General features: G+C 37.0%; 1 pseudogene; it reads left to right on the top strand.

Annotated features, from left to right (window-relative positions):
* The first annotated feature begins 13,457 nt into the window (after window positions 1–13,457).
* Window positions 13,458–22,962, top strand: LOC122746159 (annotated as a pseudogene).
* The last annotated feature ends 803 nt before the right edge of the window (window positions 22,963–23,765 follow it).

Genomic DNA, 23,765 nt, shown 5'->3' with positions numbered 1-23,765 from the left:
GTTGGACTAGATGACCTTTAAAGTCTCCACCAGCTCTAATATTCCTGGATTCTAGGATGGTAACTTTGCTACAATTTTATTAAGTGGAATCAAAACCCTATTAAAATGAGACTTTCTTCACAGCAAGATTCATAGCAGCATGTCAAATAACAACATTTATACAGTTCTTGCTAAGGGTCTTTCTTTACAAGGTTGTAATGTATTTAGTGAATTCGAAAAAGGAAGACATTGAAACTACTCAGCCTAGTGAAGTGTCTTGATCAAGGTCACACAGTCACTAAGAAGCAGTACCAAGATTGTAAATCCGGTTCCCCTGACTGGGTGTTTTCAACCACAGCACACTGACTCTCAAATAATATTTTACAAGTCTGTGTTGATGTTCTATGGTCTACAGTATGAGTTCCATGTCCTATGCCAATCTCATCCTTCCATACTACTTCAACAAATAATTCTTTTAAAATGACCTTTGGCCTCACATTGGGATATAAAAGAAATTATATTGGTTATCCTTGGAAAATTTCCCACAGGTAAAATTCTGGGTGTTGTGAACAAGATCATCCCTAGGTTAAACTATGAAACAAGTGAGTAACTGATAATCAGGAACCAAAGCTAATTTGATTTTTTGGCTTCATTTGTTAATAGAATCACAGTGTTGGGCTAGCTAGGTGGCATGGTGGATAAAGCACTGGCCCTGGATTCAGGAGGACCTGAGTTCAAATCCAGTCTCAAACACTTGACACTTACTAGCTGTGTAACCCTGGGCAAGTCACTTAACCCTCATTGCCCCTAGGGGGAAAAAAAGAATCACAGTGTTCAAAACAATGGCGGTGATGATCTTTGTGTATTCTAACACTGTACTCCATGTACTTCATTTCTGGTCCCCAGTTTTCTTATCCATAAATGGAGATTATCTCCATTGTTCTTTATAGTTCTAACATTATGTAGCATGCACTTTAGGACTTTGTTTCATCCCAAATATGCACTTAGGTGTTACAAGTTAGATCCATAAAGGAGTGACTGCTACCTCAGGCTTAAAGGTACTCAGTGGGTCAGAACTACTGTAAGAGCTATACTAACTACATGAGCCCTTACTGGTACACTTACCTTTAGTAATCAGCCTGTGGGCAAAATTAACTCAAAGGAAAAGGAATTTAGTAAAATGGAATAGTAAGAAAAGTAACTAAAAAAACATTCTGCCCCATAAACTGGGGCTCAGTCTCTCATAAATATTAAGTGATTAGGTAAGAATAGTAGGCAGTAGGTGGCCCTGGATTCAGGAGGACCTGAGCTCAAATCCGGCCTCAGACAGTTGACACTTACTAGCTGTGTGACCCTGGGCAAGTCACTTAACCCCAATTGCGTCGAAGAAGAAGAAGAAGAAGAAGAAGAAGAAGAAGAAGAAGAAGAAGAAGAAGAAGAAGAAGAAGAAGAAGAAGAAGAAGAAGAAGAAGAAGAAGAAGAATAGTAGGCACAAATTTCAAGAATGCTAAATAGTAGGACACATGTAGGGAATCAATGTGGTCGAGGCAATTCATACCTCCAATAGTACAGGTCTCCTATATCATTTTTTCCCTGTAGTATAAATTCAAGAAGTATTTATTAAGTGTTTATTTTATCTAAGGCACTGTACTAAGCACTGGGGATGCAAAGAAAGGCAAAAATATTCCCTGCCCCCCCAAGAAGTTCATAGTCTAATGGGGCAAATCATGACTAATTTGAGAAACATTAGTCACAGAAGTCTTCTGTAACAGTCCAAGTCTTGGCTCTTTCCAGTACATTTCCCATCATTAGAAGGATCCAGGCAGAAAGAACCTGGATGAGGACTCATCAGGAATTTGTAGGAGGTACCATTCCAATAACTAAATGAGTTTATACTCAAATAAGGCCTGATGTGAATAGGTACAGCAGAAAGCAGTACATAATATGATTAATAGAATTATTGCTTATAGAGCTAATGGAGCCTTAGCCTGATATAACACTGAGGAAACAGAGGCCTAGAGATGGAAAGTAAGTTGCCTAATGACAGATCTAGCTAGTAAGGAAATCGGGCTTTAAAAGCCTCACTTCTTATTCCAGATTTAGTGAGTTAAGTAAATGGTAGACACTTAGGAGGAGAGCAGTTACTTTGGGTTATATTGGTTAGAAAAAATTTTATTCTTCATTCTTCTCTCCTTTTACCTTTGTGCAAAGGACTCTCATAGTTGCTCCAAATCCATTTTCCATGTCTTGCAGGGTCCTTGGTATGAGTCCATCTTCTCAGTGCCCATGCCCATTTCAAACAGAACCTGTGCAGCTTTATCCTTCAATGCACTGATATTCTGATTTACAGTAGTTTTGGTATCTCTTCTTTCTGAACCAATTTCCCTCTTTGGTCATAACAAAGAGATGCACTGATCCAATTTAAACTTCTCTTACACTCCTATATTTTGTCAGTGGGTAGTCAATTAAGCTTTCAGTCATACAACATAAGGAGCCGGGGTAAACTGGGCTTATGATTTTAATCAGCTTCCAGGAGATAAGAGCTGAATGTATTATAAAAAAAACCCAACAAACCCAAACATGTATACTTTCATATTTTGGAAGGATTCCTTCAAATTGGATCACCTTTCTATGTAACGCTGATTACTTCTATAAGAACATAGAACATCAAATGTTATAGCTCTTTGGGAGGAGCTTAAAACATATTTAAACCTTAAAATAGACCATTAAAGCTGAGAGGAGCTTGAAAGACTCAAGATGTCAATGCTAGAAGCCACTTCAGAATATATATATCCACCATATAGAACATTGAAATGTCAGAACTGGAAGGAACCTTAAATCATAGAATGTTAGAGATGCATAGACCTTAGAACATATGTTAGACAAGAAAGGAGCCATAGACTATGGAATTCTATGCTAGAAGAGACATTAGAACACTGAAAATTTGGATTTAGAATAGTCTCAGTCCATGAAATATTAGAGTGGAAAGGAGTCTCAGGCTATAGAATATAAGAGCATAGACCATCAAATGTCAGCAATAGAAGGGTCCTTAAAATCTAGAATGTTAGAACTGTAAGAGACCTTAACAATGTCTAAAACTGTCATTTTACAGATGAGGAAACTGAGGTCCAGAGCACTGAAGTAAGTTGGTCAGTCTCACATAGTTAATTGGAGCCGAATTCCAGATTAAGTCCAGGTCTACTGACTTCTAGTCTAGTATATTATCTACTGTACCACTTCTTTTTTTCCCCCCCAGGGCAATGGGGGTTAAATGACTTGCCCAGGGTCACACAGCTAGTAAGTGTTAAGTTTCTAAGGCTGGATTTGAACTCAGGTCCTCCTGAATCCAGGGCCAGGGCTTTATCCACTGCACCACCTAGCTGCCCCCTACTGTACCATTTCTGCCTCTCATTTCATGTCTCTGGGCCTCAGTTCCCCCATCTATAGATTAGGGAATACTGAATCAGCAGTTTGTCATTTAATTTTATTTTATCGATTAACAAATATCTACTTTGCCTCTTTGCCTCAATGAGGAAAAAAAGAAATGAAAGACAAAATGCTTATAATTAATATGTATAATTGAGAAAAAAAATAAAAATATCCTATATTGGCCATGTCCAAAAAATATGTTTCATTCCACACTCAGAGTCTGTCACCTCTCTTCTAGGAGGTAGGTAGCATGCTTTATCATTAGTCCTCTGGAATCATAGTTTGTTAGATAACCTCTTTTTAGGGATGTGGTAGAGGTGATTTCTACTAACAACTAGCATTTATATAGTGCTTTAAGGTATCACAAAGGGCTGTACGTATATTGTCTCGATTGATCTGCTAAACTGTGAGTTGTTCTAGATTATTTCTAAGAATTCTTCTATTTTTGAGACTGCTTCTCCTCTCTTACTTGAGTAGGTAAAAGATGCCCCCCTTTTAAAACTTGTACACCTTAAAACAACATCCTTTACCACACATTTCTATTTAGCATCTCTCTGTCATGTTGTACTTGCAATCTGCATTTTAATCATCTGTGCTGCAGTCTGATTATAGGGGATGCTACCACATAAATAGGAGACTGTCCACAACATGAAAATCTGATAGAAACTAATTTTAACTGAATTGATTTAAGAAAAAAAAAAGGTACAAGATTCCTCTATCTTTGGGATGAAAACATCCTAGACCAAATTTCAGCATGTGAGGGAAAGTGAGAATGAGCTGTTGCAGAGTCTTCTGGAGCTGCATCCCTGGTCAGAAATGTCAAGGGCAGTGTTCCTATGCTGACTCAGCAGCTTCTGTTGGTCTATGAGGAAAATAATAATTCCTGCCAAGGAATTTGTATACATCTTACAGATCATGGTAATTGGAAATATCACCAAGTGAATGGTCAGAATCAACATATTTATTGCCAAAGGGGCAGAGTACTTTCAAAATCTAATCCTGCAAAAAGAAATTGGAAAATAGAATTTATGCGAAAAAGAAATTCTCTAAACAACCTTCTGCAGCCAGATGGCCAGGAGTACTTGAACGTATTTTATTTGGAAACATTAGAAATCTGAAAAAGGCAGCTTTCTCCCGGCCACCAACTGAAGTATGTTTTTATGGTCTTTATAAAAGAAGAGCAATAAAGATGTACAAACAGGGTAGTTAAGTTTAATGGCAGTAAGCACCAGACACCTGAATATCTGTAATTTATTTTCCTACTGAACTCACCCAATTGAGGCCACTATTAATTAGCAGAGTAATGCCTTGTACAACTGTGCTTGTATATGGTTCATTATCTTAGGTGCCTTTAAAAACTTTGTTTGCAGTGTTGTCATAAAGGGGAAAGAAACTTTTGAGAAACACTAGCTTCAAAGTTTGACTGGGAGCCAGGATAAAGTCTTAGGAATAGTATAAGTAACTGCAACTTGACTTTCTTGACAAGTGACTCAGAATGAGTTGACATAGATACTTTCTGGGGAAAGAGGAGGCAGAGGCCTTAGTCTATCATGGACAAGTATTATTGACTCCAGAAATATGAACAAAAAGACCCACTTGATATTCAAATGCATCATTAACCCCACAATTGTGACTTTTCCAATTAAATTGATGTTTTGCATATAGAAAGAGATAGGTGAAGGTGACCTCAGATTCTCAAAGTTAATGCCTACAAAGTCAGGTACTAGCAGATCATGTCAAATGATAAAGGCCCTAGATGTCCATTGTCTGATAGATGATTGAACCAGCACATTTGGAGAGGTCCCCTCACTAGGTTGGCTTCAGGGTCTTGAAATTTTAGGCCATAATGGCTTTGGAAGACCATCAATTTAGGGAGACATGGGTTAGATTTTGCATCAGCATGAGGCCATAATAATCAGTGTAAGGTATACTAATAAAATCACAGAGTGTTCAAACATTCATTTCCATTAAACACTGAATTTTGGCTATCCCCTCAGGCTAATGGTGTACATTAGTCTATTGCCAAATACTTACAATATCGTGGAATATTCAAGTTGAAAGGGAACCTATCATGTTAGAACACAGACTAGAGAATGTTAAATGTGGAAGAGACCCTAGAACATAGTATGCTATAACAAAGAACATGGAATATTAGAGCTAGATGCGACTTGAGAACATAACATGTTGGACCTGTAGTGGACCTCAAAACATAGCCTGTTAGAATCAAGAATCTTAGAGCTGCAAGCAACTTCAGAGGATTTACCCTAGAATGTTAGAACTTGAAGGAAATGTAGAATGCTAGAAAATAGAGCATAGATCATTATAAAATACTAGAGAAGTATTTAGTTTGCCTCATTTTACAGAGGAGGTCCCTGAGTTTCAAAGAGGGGACACAGATGGCTTGAAGGCACATGGTTGCTTAACTTGAAGAGCCACCAATGAAAGGCAGATCCTGCCCAAGGTCAAATAGCTCATTTTCCTAAGGCATTTTCATATGCACTTATACACTGGTGGAAAAAGAAACAGGCCATTTTAGTCTATGAATTGAAAACTCACAGTGAAAGATTGCCCTGCTTCCTTAAACTGAGCAAATGGTAAAAACAACTCAGCCATTCCAGAGACTTATGGCTGCAAATGAATGTAATAATGTAATTCATGCTGTGTAAGGCAGACTTTAGTCATGACGGATGGGATTCAGTTGGTATTAAACTCTGATTTGCAGAATGGGATATTCCTTGAAGAAGCAAAATTTCTTGCCAAACCCGGCAATCCTAAAACCCCATGATGAACAGGGTGACGGAGCACTGCCTAATAATTCAGGGAGTCAGCAAACAGGGCTAACAGCTGGTCTGAAAACACTGTGAAAACAATTTATGAGTCTCTGCTAAATTTCAAAGGGAGTCTTTAAAATTGCTGGGGTGATAACTACAATTCTTCCTTGGGGTTGTCCAGAGAAAATCTTCCCTTCCATTGTGAGAATATCTCCTTGAGGATCTCACAACCTGCATAAAGGAAAGAAATCTCTTTGAGAGTCATTTTGGCAAGCCAAGGCCATTTGGAAAGACAATAATGAAATAGAGCATTGTCTCAAATTGATTCTATTGAACAGATATAAAACACTGTAAACCAACTCTATGAGGATTCTCAGAGAAACATTGAAATTCTGAGTTCTGAGGAACCTCAGATATTATGTAGTCCAATCCCAACTTGAACAGTATTATATGTCATGTCTACTCGAATTCCTCCATTCAAGGCATGGGGAAGCCCTTGTAGCATAATTACATTGTCCATTACATCGTCAAAGATTTACAATTGTTAGTAAACTTTTATATTCGGTCAAAATTTTCTTCCTTTCATCCTAGGATTGTGGGATCATATGATAATAAAATATTAGCCCTGAAAGGGACACCAATGCTTATTTAGTGTAATATTGCTATTAGACAAATGTTAAAACTGAGCTTCAGAGAGATTTCGATCTGTTCCCAAAAAGTAAAAGAAGGAGCAGTGGTTGGAAACTGAAGTCAGAGTAATTTCATATAGATAAAAGGAAAAACTTTCCAACAATTTTAGAGTTTTCCAAATGAGGAATAGTTTGTACTTAGATGACCTTTTCTTCCCATTTCTGAGGTTCTGTGAATTGATTTGCTCAAGGTCAAACAGTGAACAACAAAGCTGAGAGTCAAATTCATCCTTCTGAACCCAGATCCTACTTTCTTTCTACACCCTACATTCTGGTTTCTGTTTCTACTAGCTGGTTCTAGTTTCCCCCTTGGGAGCTAGATGTTCAGCTAGGGGATGATTTTAGCACCTGTTAGGGATTTCACAAAATGACTCCTGATCAGACCATTATGATAATCAGAGCAGAAGCAGAAAGTCCAAGGAGCAATGGTCCAGGACCACCAGCTACCCAGATATTTATGGGCTTTGCCAACAGGGCCAAATACCCATAAACAAAGCAGTATTTTAATTATGCCAAGATTAACTTTACGCTCCAGAAAACTGAGACTCCCATTAGTAGAGAGGGTGCACTAGCGATTCATGTCTAGCTAATAGGGACCAAAAACAGGAGACTGATGGGCCAATTTGTCAGCAAGCTTTGAAGGCTGTACAAATTCTGAAAGTGAACAAAGGAATTCCCAGGCTGCCACAGGATTGGGTTTTTAGCATTCAAGGAGGCAAAACTTCAGGGAATTGGGGACACTGTGCAAAGAAACAAAATGTTAATATCTATTTATTTGAAAGACTAAGGAGTGTTGGAAAGTTCTAGGCCATCACCTTTTGAGGAAAAAGTATATAATTAACAAAATCCTACATGGAATACAACTGATGGTGTATTTTTCTAAAAACAAAATGAAACAATAAAATACAGAGAAATAGGGTAATTTTGCTCAGTTGCATAAGAGCATACTCAACCTTTGTGTGGCTCAAGCAAGAAAATAATTTGTACTGGCAACAAGCAAGAGGAAAAGTGGCATAGAAATTCTACCATCTGTTAAAACCCAGAGAGGAAAGAAAAAGAAAGTAGTGAGTTGTGGAACAAGCTAATGCTAAGTAGGATGGCTGGGTTTCCATTCTGCTATGATGTGCTAATGCTCTCTCAAATCATACTTCATTTATTTCTAGCCATGGCACTGACTTGAGGCAAAAAGGACACTCATTTCATTAATGCAACACACTTTAGGTTTTTTGGGAACTGGACTGGATAGGGCACATTTTGGTTACCTTCCTATAATTATCCCTCAAGTACAATTTTTCTGTTTACTTTTATGCACTATAGCACTATTGCCACCTCTCTGTCAAATAAGGGAGTAAGAATAAGCAATCTTTAAGGTCATCCAGGAAGGTAGTTAATTAGGATTTTGGGGGACACAGGTGGTACAGGGAATAAAGGAGGACCTGAGTTCAAATCCAGCCTCAGACACTTGCCACTTGCTAGTTGTGTGACCCTGGGCCAGTCATTTAACCTTCACTGCCCCACAAAACCAAATCAAAACAAAACAAAAAACCTAGGATTTATCAGTTAGTCAATACATTTACTATGTGCCAGGTACTTTGTTGATCCTGGGAATACAAAGAATGGCAAAACCAAATAAATAAAATAGAAAACCATAGTTCTTGCTCAAAAGGAACATGTAAACATCTATGCATATAAAGCTATATTTAGAGTATATGGAAGTAACCTGGAAGGGAAATCAGTAGAAGATGAGATTTGAGCTGATTTTTTAAATAAAGCTAAGGAAACTAAAGAGGTACAGGTGATGAGGCAGAGCATTCCAGAAAGGGGGGGGGGGAACAGGTACAGAGACAAAGTGACAGGAGCCTCATCCTTAAATCATGCTGATAATAATGATAACTCATTTGGGGAGCTTTTTAAGCCTTAGAAAACATTTTTGGGGGCACAAAGCAAATGTGGGAAATAATGAAATAATATTGATATATCCCCATTTTACAGATGAGAAAAACTGAGACTCCAAGAGATTAACTATCTGAGGATGAACAGGTGGAAAGTTGTAGAACTTTAGTTCCACATTGTCTCCTGACTCTAAGTCATTGCTATTCCCTTGCATTGCTTCCAAGTTTATGAGTCTTCTATTTTTTTGTGGGTCAATGAGGGTTGAGTGACTTGCCCAGGGTCACAAAACTAGTAGGTGTCAAGTTTCTGAGGCTGGGTTTGAACTCAGGTCCTCCTGAATCCAGGACAGATGCTTTATCCACTGCCTCACCTAGCTATCCCCATGAGTCTTGTATTCTGAATATACAATATGAAGTCTGTTTTTGGTCAACATGGTAGTCAGATTCAAGTAAACATGAAGATTACAACAATTCCTCATTAACTACTGCTTAAAATAAAGTAAGCATGGAACCTATAGGTAGAACACCCTACCTATATTTGACATTTTAGTAACACCCAGAGACATATGAGTATAAGGAAGATAGCCTGGTGCAATAGCATGTTCATGGCTGTTTTCTGGTTCCCTCATCTAAGATTTGTGATAAAATAATGGGATTTGTCAGGTACTCAAAGGCCCACCTGGAGATTAATCTAAACTGATTGAATTAAGTGAGAGTGATTTACTGCTGATTAGCTTACTCCAAGTTAACTAGATTGTAATCACACCTGGATAGCCCTTAATCCAGTGACCAATGGACTTGGATGACGTTAACCAATTCAGCTTGAAACAGTGAGTAAGGACCACCCATGCTCTGGACCTATAAAAAGCTTCCACAATCCATTTTCTGGAGACTTTGTGATCGAAGCAGGCTCATGGTGGAGGACTTGAGGAAGAACCAGACCAGGCGGAACTCTAAGCTAGATAGGCCTTTTCTTAGTTTTCTGAACTCTACATGAATACCTGTATGCTTTAATAAATGTTTAATGCCCAAAGACTGGTGTGAAAGCTTCTAATGTAAGGCGATGACACAATTTAGATTTTGAACATCACAGATTATATGTGTATGTAGTAAATTACTATAGTAACATACTGTTTGGTAAACCCAAAGAAACAAGCTTCTGGGATAGAAACTCAGTATTTGACAAAAACTGCTGGGAAAACTGGAAGATAGTATGGCAGAAACTAGGCATAGACCAACATGTTACAGCATATACCAAAATAAGGTCAAAATGGGTACATGATTTTGACATAAAGGAAGATACCATAGGTAAATTAGGAGAAGGAGTTTACCTGTCAGATCTATGGAGAGTAAAACAATTTATGTCCAAATAAGAGATAGAGAATGTTATGAAATGCAAAATGGATGATTTCGATTACATTAAATTAAAACATTTTTGTACAAACAGAAGCAATGCAGCCAAAATTAGAAGGAAGGCAGAAATCTGGGAAACAATTTTTGTAGCCAATATTCCTGAGAAAGGCCTCATTTCTAAAGTATATAGGGAACTAAATTAAATTTATAGGAATTCAAGTCATTTCCTAATCGAGAAATGGTCAAAGAATATGAACAGGCAATTTTCAGATGAAGAAATCAAAGCTATCTATTGCCATATGAAAAAATGCTCTAAATCACTAATGATTAGAGAAATGCAAATCAAAACAACTCTGAGGTACCACCTCACACCTATCAGATTGGCTAATATGACAAAAAAGTAAAATAATAAATGTTGGAAAATCTGTGGAAAAATTGGAACACTAATGCATTGTTGGTGGAGCTGTGAACTGATCCAACCATTCTGGAGAGCAATTTGAAACTATGTCCAAAGGGCTATGGGACTGTACATACCCTTGGACCCAGTAATACCACTGCTAGGGCTTTATCCCAAAGAAATCATAGAAGAGGGAAAAGGACCAACATGTACACAAACATTTATAGCAACTGTCTTTGTGGTGGCAAAGAATTGGAAATCAGGTGAGTACCCATCAATTGGGGAAAAGCTAAATGAGTTGTGGTATATGAATGTAATGGAATACTATTGTGCTGTAAGAAACTATGATTAGGCAGATTTTAAAGAAACCTGGAAGGACCTGAGTGGACTGATGCTGAGCAAGATGAACAGAACAAGGAGAACATTGTACACAGTGATAGCAACATTATGAGATAACCAATTATGATAGACTTGGCTCTTCTCAGCAGTGCAATGATCCAAAACAATTTCAAAGAACTCATGATAGAAAATGTTCTCCACATCCAGAAAAAAGAATTCTGGGATTCTGAATGTGGATTAAACCATACTGTTTCTACTTTTTGGCCATTTTTTTCTTTTTTGAGGCTTTTCCCTTGTGTTCTGCTTCTTCTTTCACAATATGACTAATGCAGAAATATGTTTAATGTGATTGTACATATATAACCTATATCATATTGCTTTCCATCTTGGAGGGGGGAGGGAAGAGAGAGGGGAGAAAAATTTGGATGTAGAAGTTCTATGAAAACAAATGATGAAACTATCTTTACATGTAAAATAATAAAATAATAATATGATTAAATAAATTGGATGTGTATGTGTCTATCAATAAGACCATTCATCAACAAACAATACAGCAGGATAAAAACTCCAGGGATTTAGGTTTTGTCATTTTCTAGGATACAAAACTTGGGAGTAGGCTCACAGAAATAGGGTACAAAAAATGTTCCAGAGGATGTACCCACATAGTACATACATCATTCCTATATTCAGAGACCATAGTGACAGGAGACTAGAATAACATAGATGGACCATCATATCATCTAGGGTCCTTTTCTTTCACTTTCCATATTACATATTCCCCTGTCTAAAACTAATGTCCTCCATCATGCTTTCTTCAGGAATTACAAATCTCTTGAACTACAAATCTCAGGAGGTAAAATGGATAAATGAAGCTGTCCCAGTAGATCAATGCTCTGACATAGAAGCAGTGTTAACATCGGGAAGAGAAAACTGAGGCACAGAGAGGTGAGAAGTTTTGCCCAATGTCACATTAATAACCAATAATAAATAGTTATTAATAACCTACTATGTGCCAGGCACTGTAGCACTGGGGATAATAAAAGAGGCAAAAGATAGTCCCTGCCCTCAAGGAGATTAAAATCTAATAGATGAGACAATAAGCAAACTAATAAATACAAACAAGCTATATATGGTTATCCCTTCCATATTGTGATTTTCCCCATTGCAGTTTCCATAAATTATGGGACAGCATAAGAAATTAAATGGGATTTTTGGGGGGAGTTTTGTAGAAGCCACAGATGACGTGACAGCCAGCAGAGGACACAGAAGTTTAGAAACTCAGAAATGCATAAAATATGTGTATAGTATTGTATAATGTCAAAATATCCTATCTTTAATACCATAGTAATTCAGACTTCTCTGGTACAAAAAAATTATTCATATTTTTCAGATCACAGGGGGCAATGAGTCCCTAACCCTTGCAATGTGGAAGGGATGACTGTGCATGATGAATAGCAAAAATAATAAGAAAGGGAAGGTACTACAATTAAGAGGAGTTGGGGAAGGCTTCCAGTAAAGGATATGATTTTAGCTGTACTTAAAGGAAGCTGGGGAAGTTAGTAGGTGGAACTGTGGAGAGAGGGAGTTCCAGGCAAAGGGAACTGTAAGAGAAAATGACTGGATCCAAAAGATGGAGTGTCTTGTTTGTGGAACGGGAAAAGGCCAATATGACTGGATCTAAGAGTATGTGATGGGGAGTAAAGTGCAAGAAGACAGGAGAGGTAGGACGGGGCTAGGTTATAACGTGCTTTGAATACTAAACAGAGAATTTTGGTTTGGGTGCTGAAGGTTATAAGGAGCCACTGGAGTAGGGACTGACATAGTTGGACCTGTATTTTAGGACAGGGCTTCTTAAACTTTTTCTATTCATGACCCCTTTTTGGCCAAGAAAATTTTCCATGACCCTAGGTATATTGGTATATAAAATAGGTATACATAAACTTTTACTGTTGCCAAATTTTTCATGCCCCTCACATTCAGTTATGTGACCCCCACATGGGGTCACGACGCACAGTTTAAGAAGTTTTACTTTAGGAAAATCACTTTAGTGGCTAATTGGAGGATGGATTAGAGTAGGGAGAGACTTAAGGCAGGCAGATGCCCCATCTGACTATTGGAATATTCAAAGTTTGAGGTGATAAGGACCTGTAGTAGAGTGGTAGCAGTGTCAGAAGAGAGAATTGGACATATTGGAGAGATGCTGCAAAGGTGAAATACACAGGCCTTGGCAACAGCTTGTATATGGGGGTGGCCGGTAGTGAGAGTGTGGAGTCCAGGATGAAATCTAAGTTGTGAGCCTGAGGGACTAGGAGGATGGTGCTGACCTTTATAATAATAGGAAAGGGAGGATTGAGGGGGAAAGATGATGAGTTCAAGTTTGGACTTGTTTAGTTTGTCTACTGGATACCTAGTTTGAGATGTCTGAAAGGCAGGTGGAGATGTGAGGCTGGTGGTGAGAACAGTGGTTGGGATTGGATAGGTAGATATGAGAATTGTCAGCAGAGATGATAATTAAATCCACAGGAGTTGATGAGATCACCAAGAGAAGTAGTGCAGAGGGAGAAGAGAAGAGGGCTCAGCACAGAAACCTATGGTTAGAGGCGATAACATGGCAGAAGATCCAGCAGGGAAAACAGAAGAGTGGGCAGATAGGTAGGAAGAGAACCAGGAGACAGTGGTGTTCTGAAAACCTAGAGGGAAGGAAGTGTAAAGGAGAGTGAACAACAGCGTCAAAAGTTGCAGAGAGGTCAAGGAGAATAAGGATTGAAAAAAGGCCATTAGATTTGGATAACATCAATAGAAAGTGTCAGAGTCAGTCTTCTAATTTCCATTTGTTGTTATTCTTTTGTTACTATTATGTCTGAATCTTGGCGACCCCATTTGGAATTTTCTTGCAAAGATCCTGGAGTAGTTTGCTGTTTCTTTCTCCAACTCATTTTATAGATGAGAAAATTGAGCTAAACAGGGTTAAGTGACTTGCCCAGGATCAAACAGCTATTAAGTGTCTGAGTGCATATTTGAACTCAGGAAGAGGGGTATTCCTGACTACAGGCTTGGCGCTCTGTGTCACCTAGCTGTCCCATCCATGTTCCCTCTATATGGGAGGGTACACAAAATGTCTTAAGTGCTAGAGGATTTAGAAGAAATAATTTTCTTCTCCTGCTTACAATCTAGCTTGCACAAGATTTTTTTCAGTGGATAGAGATCTGGAATCAGGAAGACCAGAGTTCAAATCTGGCTTCAGACCCTTGATAACCATGTGACCCTGGGCAAATCATTTGACCTCTTTAAGTTTCAGTTTCTTCATCTGTAAAATGGGAACAAAAAAGAACCATCAAACAATGTTGTTATGAGGATCAAATGAGATGATGTTTGTAAAGCATTTGGCCAACCTTAAAGAACTTATGTGTTACCTGTTGATACTATTATTACTATTATTATGTGTAATCTGCGGGACAAAAAACTTGTGACAGGAAGTCCATGATATAAAAAAGGGAAATCATTATGGATTCAATAATTATTGAACAAAATTATCCCCCCAAATAAGTTAACATTAATATTACTGCTATTGACTATTGTGAAATCTATGACAATTTCATATTCATGACATTCATAAGTACATACTCAAATATATCTGTGAATGCTTAAATTCTTAATTTACCTTAATTTAATAGTTATTTTTACCTTCATTTAATAATTACTCTTAAATTCTTAATTTACCTTATTTCTTACATTATGGTGAACAATGTGGACCACAAAGCCTCCATGCCTGTCCTTTCTGTGCAACGTTTATCCATTCTCTCAAATGTTTGCCACAGAATTTCCATCCAACATCACAGACACCTTTCTTGCTTTCTCTTGCTCTTGTGTAAGAAGCATTGGGGGCACTCTGGCATCTATCACCCCAAGCTTTAGCCCCAAGACCAACATACTTTTTGTTCCTGACATAATTCCTTCTACAAGCATGCTTTTTTCCTCTGTTCTTCAGAGTTCCCTACTGGTTTTGTAGATCTGCCTGTTCACACCTACTATATGTCTTTTGATTATACTCTGAGTGATGTTCCTTATTAGTTCTTCAGAGGTAGTCGAATTTCAAAACTCATTTAGGTGCTTTTTTTATATATTGAAAAGATATAAAACAGACCCTAGTATGGTGAAAATGCTAGAGCATTGGATGTCTACATGGAAGATTGTCAAGAAATCACTTAGCAACTGTTGAGATTCACGATGGAAGGAGATAAGAATATATTTCTTAATATTTTCCCATAATCTAATAAATCAGGAAATTATTTGAAAGTTCTGAGTTTTTACTTGATCCTGGAATTGATCATGGGATAAGTGACTACATTATCCAAGCAATTTTCCACAAGAACTCACATTATACTTTATTAATCCTCCAAGGCCACCTCTCCAAGGTATTTTATTTTATATTATTATATCTTTTAGTTAACTGTGCTTCTCACTACCATACTCCTTTACTGCTCCTCATCACTATAAAAGTAGAAGGGAGAACAAAATTGAAAATGGTATCATTTTTATCCATCCCATTGTTGGCCACAGGTCAAAAATATAAAGAAAAAAAAAGAAAGAAAAGCATCATCTTAGAGCAAAGCTTCTCATGATCAGTTCTCCATTTGCAGAAAACATGTTGTAGTGAGAAAGACCTAACCCCCCTCCCCCATACTGGGAAAGTTTTCCTTCCTCTCCTCTAACTAATTACCTTCCAGACTTCCTTTAAGTCCCAATGAAAATCTCACCTTCTAAAGGAAAACTTCCTGATTCTTCTTAACTCCAGAACCTTCTTTTAATTATTTCCTATTTATCCTGCATGTAGCTTGTTTTGTATGCATTTGTTTGTATGTTGTCTCCCCTATTGGACTGTAAGCTCCTTGAGGGCAGGCACTGTCTTTTGCCTATTTCTGTATTTCCAGCTCTTATCACAGTGGCTAACACATAGTAGGTACTTAAATATTGCTTTTGCCTACTCTGATATCCTGTGACCCTGCAGCTCCTATGGGGATATAGCATACAAATAGATAAGTATACTTTAATATATTTATGATTTAATCAGTTTAGATACATACTGTTCTGATTCACAGCATCAAGGAGAACATTGGGATAAGCTTTTCAGGCAGAGTAGCTTAGGTTCATTTAAAGTACCACAAAATCTCTACTTCTTTCCTTTGCTCCTTCTCCAACATGTCCCACACTCCTCACTCTGGAAAACATTCCAGTTTTCTGTTTATTTCTCTTCTTGGAAGATCCATCTGCTTCTGTGGTCCTCTCTTTTGATTGGTGAACTCCTCCCACAACTTCAATTTTGAGGAAGTACAGCTGTGCTTTCTTCTTTCCTCTTCTCCCAGACCTCCTTCCTAGATATCTCCCCTCCAAGTTATCCATTCCCTTTTTCAATCCCCTTTTATGTGTTGTCTTCCCTCATTAGATCTAAAAATGATTCTCTTCCTTCTTTCCTCCCTCCCTCCCTCCCTCCCTTCCTTGCTTGCTTGCTTCCTTCCTTCCTCTCCCTTCCTTTCTCTTTCTCTTTTTCTTCCTTTCTCCCTCCTCCTCTCCCTTCTTCTATCCCATCCTCCCTCTCTCCCTCAATTCTTTCCTTCCTTCTTTGTGTTCCCTTCTACTTCTACTGAGAAGAGTGAAAGAAAAGGGCATAGGGAGAAGTAAGAATCACAGGTAACTAAAAGATATAAAGACCATCATAATAATACATAACGAAATATATCAGAGAGGTATTCTTAGAGGGCTAACAAAATACAGGAATCCCAAATGGAGAAAACCACTTAGACATCATGATCACTTTTCCAAGGATAAGTTAGAGAAACATGTCTGGAAGTTCAGATCTTTCTGATTGTTTCCTGGAGGAAAATGCTAGGAAATACATAGTCTTGTGGTTATACAGCAGATGTAAGCAGCTAAGTCATCTCTGTATAACTCTTTCAGGGGTAATTAAGAAAGACCTTAACCAGGTTAAAATTGACCTAGGGCTTAATAAGTGCCTTTAGTTTTATGTAAAGAGGTGGAGACCAATCTTTGATGAGATAAGCATGTGTGCAGATTCAACAGCCCCTGCCACTCCCTTCCAAAATATTTTTGTTAAGTGGAAGTAGAAGAAAGAGAAAAGTAGGTTAATTATTAAATATGCAAATTTCATGCATACATTTCATTGATTTAGGGATAGCATGAATTGGGAAAATTAATAGTAAAAGGCAAGCCACAAATCAGAGGGATTTACTGAGGTAAATAAAATTTCTACTTCATATTCATTTGGCCAGTCATTCAAATAATGTTTATTGAGTAGTAGCACTGGCAATATTCTCCTTCCATGGAGCTCCAGTGCAAAACATAGGAGAGAAATAACAGTCTATGTCTCTGAGAAGGAACTCTGCTATTGGTGCTTTAGAAAACAAAAAATAAAAATAAAGGTCTTCAGTTTACCGATTATAAGAATTATTGGCTGTTAGAGCCAGAATTGGTCTTAGAAATAAAATGTTTGAATGAACTTAAAATGTTAAAAGAGAGATGAAAAATATTAGAAATGTAAGCAAACTGAGAACATAGAATGTTAGAACTACAAAGGATGTTAGAGTTGGCCTACCCCTCTACATTTTTACTTGAAATCAAAGCTACAACTAAAAATCTTTATTAAAAAAAGAAATTTATATTGATAACTTTGTTTTGTTTTTATATCCACTAAATTTCTTCTTGTATTCCTCACCCCTGCTCTCCCAGAAAGCCATCTCATATAATAAAAATATTTTAAAGAGAAAAAAGAAGGGCAAATAATAAAAAAAAAACAATTAATATATTAGAAAAAGTCTGAAAATACATGCAGTATTTCACAATAGTGGACATTGCACATCTGAAAAGGAAGAGGTATCCTCTCATATCTCTTCCTTAGAGGCATGATAGTTCTTTGTAATTTTTGCAATGTTTACTTTTTTTTTCCTTTTTTTTTCTTTTTTTTTAGTGACGCAATTGGGGTTAAGTGACTTGCCCAAGGTCACACAGGTAGTAAGTGTTAAGTGTTTGAGGCCAGATTTGAACTCAGGTACTCCTGACTCCAGGGCCGGTGCTCTATCTACTGCACCACCTAGCTGCCCCTAACATTTACTTTTAATGGGTTTTTATTTGCTTATTTTATTTTATTTTTATTTACATTTACACTGCTGAAGTTATTATATATACACATATGTATATAATACCTACTACCTATCTATCCTTCCTCCATGCACTTTGGTTTTGCTTTCTTTAGTGTGCATTAATTTCTTTTTTTGTTTGTTTTTTTTTTGTTTTTTGGTGAGGCAGTTGGGGTTAAGTGACTTGCCCAGGGTCACACAGCTAGTAAGTGTTAAGTGTCTGAGGCCGGATTTGAACTCAGGTACTCCTGAATCCAGGGCCGGTGCCTTATCCACTGCGCCATCTAGCTGCCCCAGTGTGCATTAATTTCTATAAGTCTTTCCAGGCTTCTCTGTATTTATCATACTTTTCTTCTAGATCACAGTTATTCCATTATATTCATGTACTACAATTTGTTTGGTTATTCCTCAATCAATGAGCAGCTCTTTGGATTTCAGTTCTCCTCCTCCTCCTTTTTCTCCTCTCCCCAGAAATTTCTTTTTATCACTTCCTTCCTTGGGACATGTAGTTAGTAGTGGAAACTCTGGATTAAAGGGTATGGATATTTTAATTGTTTTGCTTGTATAATTCCAATTTATTTTCCAGAATGTTCTGTTGATTCACAACTGTACCAGACATGCACTACTAATGTGGCTATGCGCCCACAATCTCTTTAACTTTGATTTTTTTTACAATCTGGCCAATTTCCTGAGGTGAAACCAATAAATAAACCTCCTTTTATGATATGCATTTCTCTTATTAGCAATTCAGAATTTTTTAATACGGCTGCTAATAGATTGTAATTATTTTGAGAAATATTTCTTAATATTTTTGGACCACTTTTCTATTTGAGAATGACTACTGTTTTCATAATATCTTGGTTACCAATTCCTATTCTGAGAAATTTAATAAAGTGATTTCTTCCCTCCATTTGACTATACTCATCCTAGATGAATTAATTTTGCTTGTGCAGAAGTTTTTAATTTTGTATAATTAAATATTGTGTAATTGCTACTACCCCTTGTTTAGTTTTGAATTTTTCTATTTACCCATAGCTGTGAAAGGCATATATTTTGTTACTTTTCATTTTTTAATGGTATCATCTTTAATATCAAGATCATGGTTCAATTTTGAATTTATTATGGAATATAATGTGAAATATTTGTCTAAGCTTAATTTCTACCAATATGCCTCTCAGTTTCCTGGTATTTATTAAATAGGGGGTTATTTTCTAAGTAACATGTTTTCCAGCTTATTAAATGCCAAGTTATTGAGTTCTATTGTTTCTAATTCTGTCTAATCTGTTCCATTTATCTGCTTCTCTGTCTTTTATTTATACTAAAAGGCTTTGATGACTACTATAAACATAGTCTGAGAATTTAAAGTGGTATTCTCTCTTCATTCATACTTCCCCCCCCCCCATTATTTCCCTTGATACCTTAGAAATGTCAATTTTCCAAATAAGTTTAATTATTATTATTGTAAAGTATCCTTTTGGGTAATATTATTATGTTTATTGTGTAGGCATGGCCAAAGCATGAACATTGAATATCACTCCAGCATTTTAGGTTATTCTTTATTTCCTTATGGAACACTTTATAATTTAACCTGCATAAATATTTTCAGTTCTTTGGTAGAATGACCCAAAAAATATTTTGTGCAGACAATTTGAATGAAATTTCATTCATTTTTGCTTCATGAATTTTTTTACTCTTCTATAGAAATACTGTTGATTTTTGGAGAATTTATTTTGTCTGCAACTTTGCTAATTTGCTAAAATCTTTGCTAATTCCTTAGGATTAAAAAAAATAAACTCAATCTTCCTCTCATGCTGGGACTAGGCATTCAGGGGCTACTCACAGGCTTTATCCCATTAATAATCAACAGGGTAGATTTTACCAGCTTTATTTCCTAACTGGGTAAATTCACTTCTCCTTCAGTGGCCTGGTGACCCCCCCATACACACTTTTTGGGGAATCATCATATTGGATCCAGAATTAGTTCAGATCCCCAGTTTGGTTTAGAATACTGAATCTCAGAATTCTTAAATTCAAAATATCCACAAACTTCAGCTTCCTTGGTAGTTAGGAAAATAAATATGTGTCACCACACCCAACTTCTTTAGAATTTTCTAAGTCATTTTATTATCATTAAATACAGATAATTATATGTCCTTTTAATCCATCTTTATGCCTTTAACTTATTTATCTTGCCTTATTGCTAGTATTTCTAAAATGATATCAAATAGCACTGAGAGGAGTAGCCAACCTGGTTTTACTCCTGAATTTACTGGAAAATTTTTTACTTTATCCATATTGCATCTGATGCTTGTTTTTTTACATGAATACTCTTTATGAAATTAAAAAAGTTCCTGTATGACTCTTCATTGTAGGGTTTCTTAGAATAATAAATGTTGTATTTTGTCCATTTTCTTTTTCATTCATTGAGATTTTCATTTGGGATGTATTTGTTTTTCATATGATTAATTATGTTGATTGTGGAGCACCTAGGTGGCCCAGTCAATAGAGAGCTGGGCCTGAAGTCAGAAAGACTCAACTTCTTGAGTTCAAATCTGTCCTCAGACACTTATAGCTATGTGACCCTGGGCAAGTCAGTCAACCCCATTTGCCTCATTTTCTTCATCTATAAAATGAGCTGGAGAAGAAAATACCAACAAAACCCCAAATGGGGTCACAAAGCATTGAACAAGATTGAAAAACAACTAAACAAAACGGTGATTGTTGTTTAACTAATATTGCATCATCTTTTCATTACTGGTATAAATTTGATTCATTAGGAGTGGTTTCTTTGGTGAATTGCTTTAGCGCGTTTGACAAGATTTTATTTAAAATTTTTAATCTAAATGTATTAATAATATTGGTCTATAGTTCTACTTTATCATTACCTGATTTAGTTATTAGGACTATGTCATTTGCCCCATATAAGTTTAATGTTGATATGAGTTTATCGGGAGTTCCTTTTAACATAATATAACTTCCTTATTTATCTTTGTGTTTTAAATTTTTGGTTTTGATTTATCTGATAGCTTGATTATATCTCATGATTTTTGCAGTAAATGAAAAGTAAATTTTGTTCAAATTTCTTGTTTCTATTCTGTTTATCTTTTCTTTTTAGTTATGTTTCTTTTAAGTAACATACTATGGGGATTTGTTTTCATATCTAGTCTACCAATTTTTTTTTCATTTTATTGGATTGTTTAATCCATTAACATTTAAAGTTTTGAGGATGAGTATTTTATCTCTCAACATTTGTCTCTAATGTTATTTTTTTTCTGAATTAGGATTTCTTTTTCCTTTGAAAGACAGTACTTTCTGCTTATTTTTGGTTAATCTATTTTAAAGAAAATCTATTCCTACTCACTCTCTTTCCCTCACCCTCAGGCCCTACCCCCTCCCATCTGTCACCTTTACCTAGTTTTGGATTTTTTCTAAACTGACTAAATCCTTTTCTATTTCTTACTTATATCTACTTAGCCAATAATTCCCTTATTTTCTATGTCATTCAAGTCATGAATTAAAACCCTGCTTCGCTTTCCATCAAACTTCTGTTTGTTGGTATTTTTTTAATTTTCTAATTTATTTAAAAAATGGATTCATTTTCTTCATTAAGCGCATGTTCTTTATGTCTATTTTAAACTTTAAACAATGTCTTCCACTAGGGCAAACATAAGCCACCAGCTGCCATTGCAAAGACATATAAGGGCAGAGGAAGCTTGGGTGTGGAAGATAAGGAATCTTGGCATGAGAAGCCCCTTGCCAAAAACATGGCAGAACTGGGGCAGCTAGGTGGCGCAGTGGATAGAGCACCGGCCCTGGAGTCAGAAGGACCTGAGTTCAAATCCGGCCTCAGACACTTAACACTTACTAGCTGTGTGACCCTGGGCAAGTCACTTAGCCCCAATTGCCTCACTAAAAACAAAAACAAAAACAAACAAAAAAAAAACATGGCAGAACAGGTCATTTAAGAAGTCTATGGCCAAATGCAAAGCAAGAAAAAGATTCTAGCTGCCTTCCCCAAAGAGGATGCCCCTACAGTGAACATGTCCTCCAAATGACAGAATTGGAGACAAGCTGGCCACCCACCAAGCCTATGTCATCATGGCCCTGGCCACAATGAGGCATGCCAGCATCCATGTGATTTCCCTGGTTGGGGATACCAAGAATTCTGCCTTTTCAGAACTCTTCAAGAAGGAGCATTCCAATCACTTCAGTGAGTATTTCATGGCAGAACAGAACATGGCAAACATTGTTGTGGGATGCACCACATGGGACAGGACTGTGCCTTTCTGCAGTATGTTTGCTATCTTCTTCACCAAATCCATATGGCAGCCATTTCTGAGAGTATCACCAACTTCTGTGGCTCACATGGCAGAGTATCCATCCAGGAAGATTGTCCTTCTCCTATGTCACTTGAAAGCCTTCCCATGTTCTGGACTGTTCCTAATTGGACAGTCTTTTACCTGAGTGATGTTGTGGCTACTGAGAAAGCAGTAGTTAGCTGCCAACACGAAGGGCAGCTATTTCATAAGGACTAGCTCCCAAGAAAATGACATCATTTACAACCATGAAAACTTCCAGGTTGGCCAGGCTAAGGTGGTCCTGAAGAGCAAGGATGACCAGGTGACTGTGATTGCAGCTGCAGTGACCCTCCATGAAACCTTGGCAGCTGCAGAACATCTGAAGAAAGAAAAGATCAACATCCAATTACCATCAAGTCACTGGATAAGAAACATCCTTGACAGTGCCTGTGAAACCCATGGCCACATCCTGACTGTGTAAAACCATTACTGTGAGGGTAGCATAGGAAAGGCTGTGGCTGCTGCCATAGTGGGTGAACCTAGCATCATCATCACTTGGTTGGTGGTTGCCAGAATCCTGAGAAGTGGGAAACCAGCAGAGTTGCTGACATTTGGCACTGACAAGGATGCCATTATACAGGTTGTCAAGGTGACCTTTTCTTAAGTCTAAAATGTCTGCTGGCAATTCCAGACCAAAACAAGAGCATAGGGAGAGAGAGAAACATTCTTGTCACTTTAAATATATTAATTTTTTTTCCTATGGAGGAACAATTGAAAATAATACAAATAATTCTAAAATGTTCTGAGAAAAAAAAAACATTAAACAAAGAACATATTTTTTTAAAAGAAATAATAGCAAAGCAGAAAAGGCAAGAGAAATAGCTCCCTTTCACTAACTTCTTCCCAACTTCCTAGGTTCAGCATCAATCCCCATAAATCCACACAAAAGCACTTACTGAAAAAACTGGAGTATCTTTCTTGAATAAGCAGCATCTCCTTGGTGCTCACCTGTTTCCCACTCCATCTCTACTCTCTTCCATCCTGGCTTTAATTGATACCACTTCTATGCTTGGGACTGTGGATCACTTTATGTCTATGACCTCCATAATTCCTAGCTTAGCTGTTTGTCTGCAATTTGTCTAAAAGTAGCATGGTCATATTGAGACGGCTGGCTCATATGCTCCTTGACAATCAATAAGAATTTTAAAGTATTTTTTAAAAAGAAACTTAAAAAAACCCTTTATTGATGTGTTTTGGTTTTATGTTAGAAATATTTATGTATTACTTCTACTCTGTGAGAGGTCTCTTGTGACAAAATAAATCAATTAAGCAAAATTAACCATACAGTGACCTCCTCCGAAAGGGCATGCAACATTCCACAGCTGTGGTACCCCCCAATCTCTGTGTTTTTAAAATTTGTTTCTTAATTAACCAAAATCAATTTTCTTTCCTTTCTCCATTGTAAAA

The sequence above is a fragment of the Dromiciops gliroides genome, chromosome 1, assembly GCF_019393635.1.
Source record: "Dromiciops gliroides isolate mDroGli1 chromosome 1, mDroGli1.pri, whole genome shotgun sequence".
Taxonomy (NCBI): domain Eukaryota; kingdom Metazoa; phylum Chordata; class Mammalia; order Microbiotheria; family Microbiotheriidae; genus Dromiciops; species Dromiciops gliroides.
The sequence above is the reverse complement of the archived record's forward strand: the minus strand, read 5'-3'. Positions and strand labels throughout refer to the sequence as shown.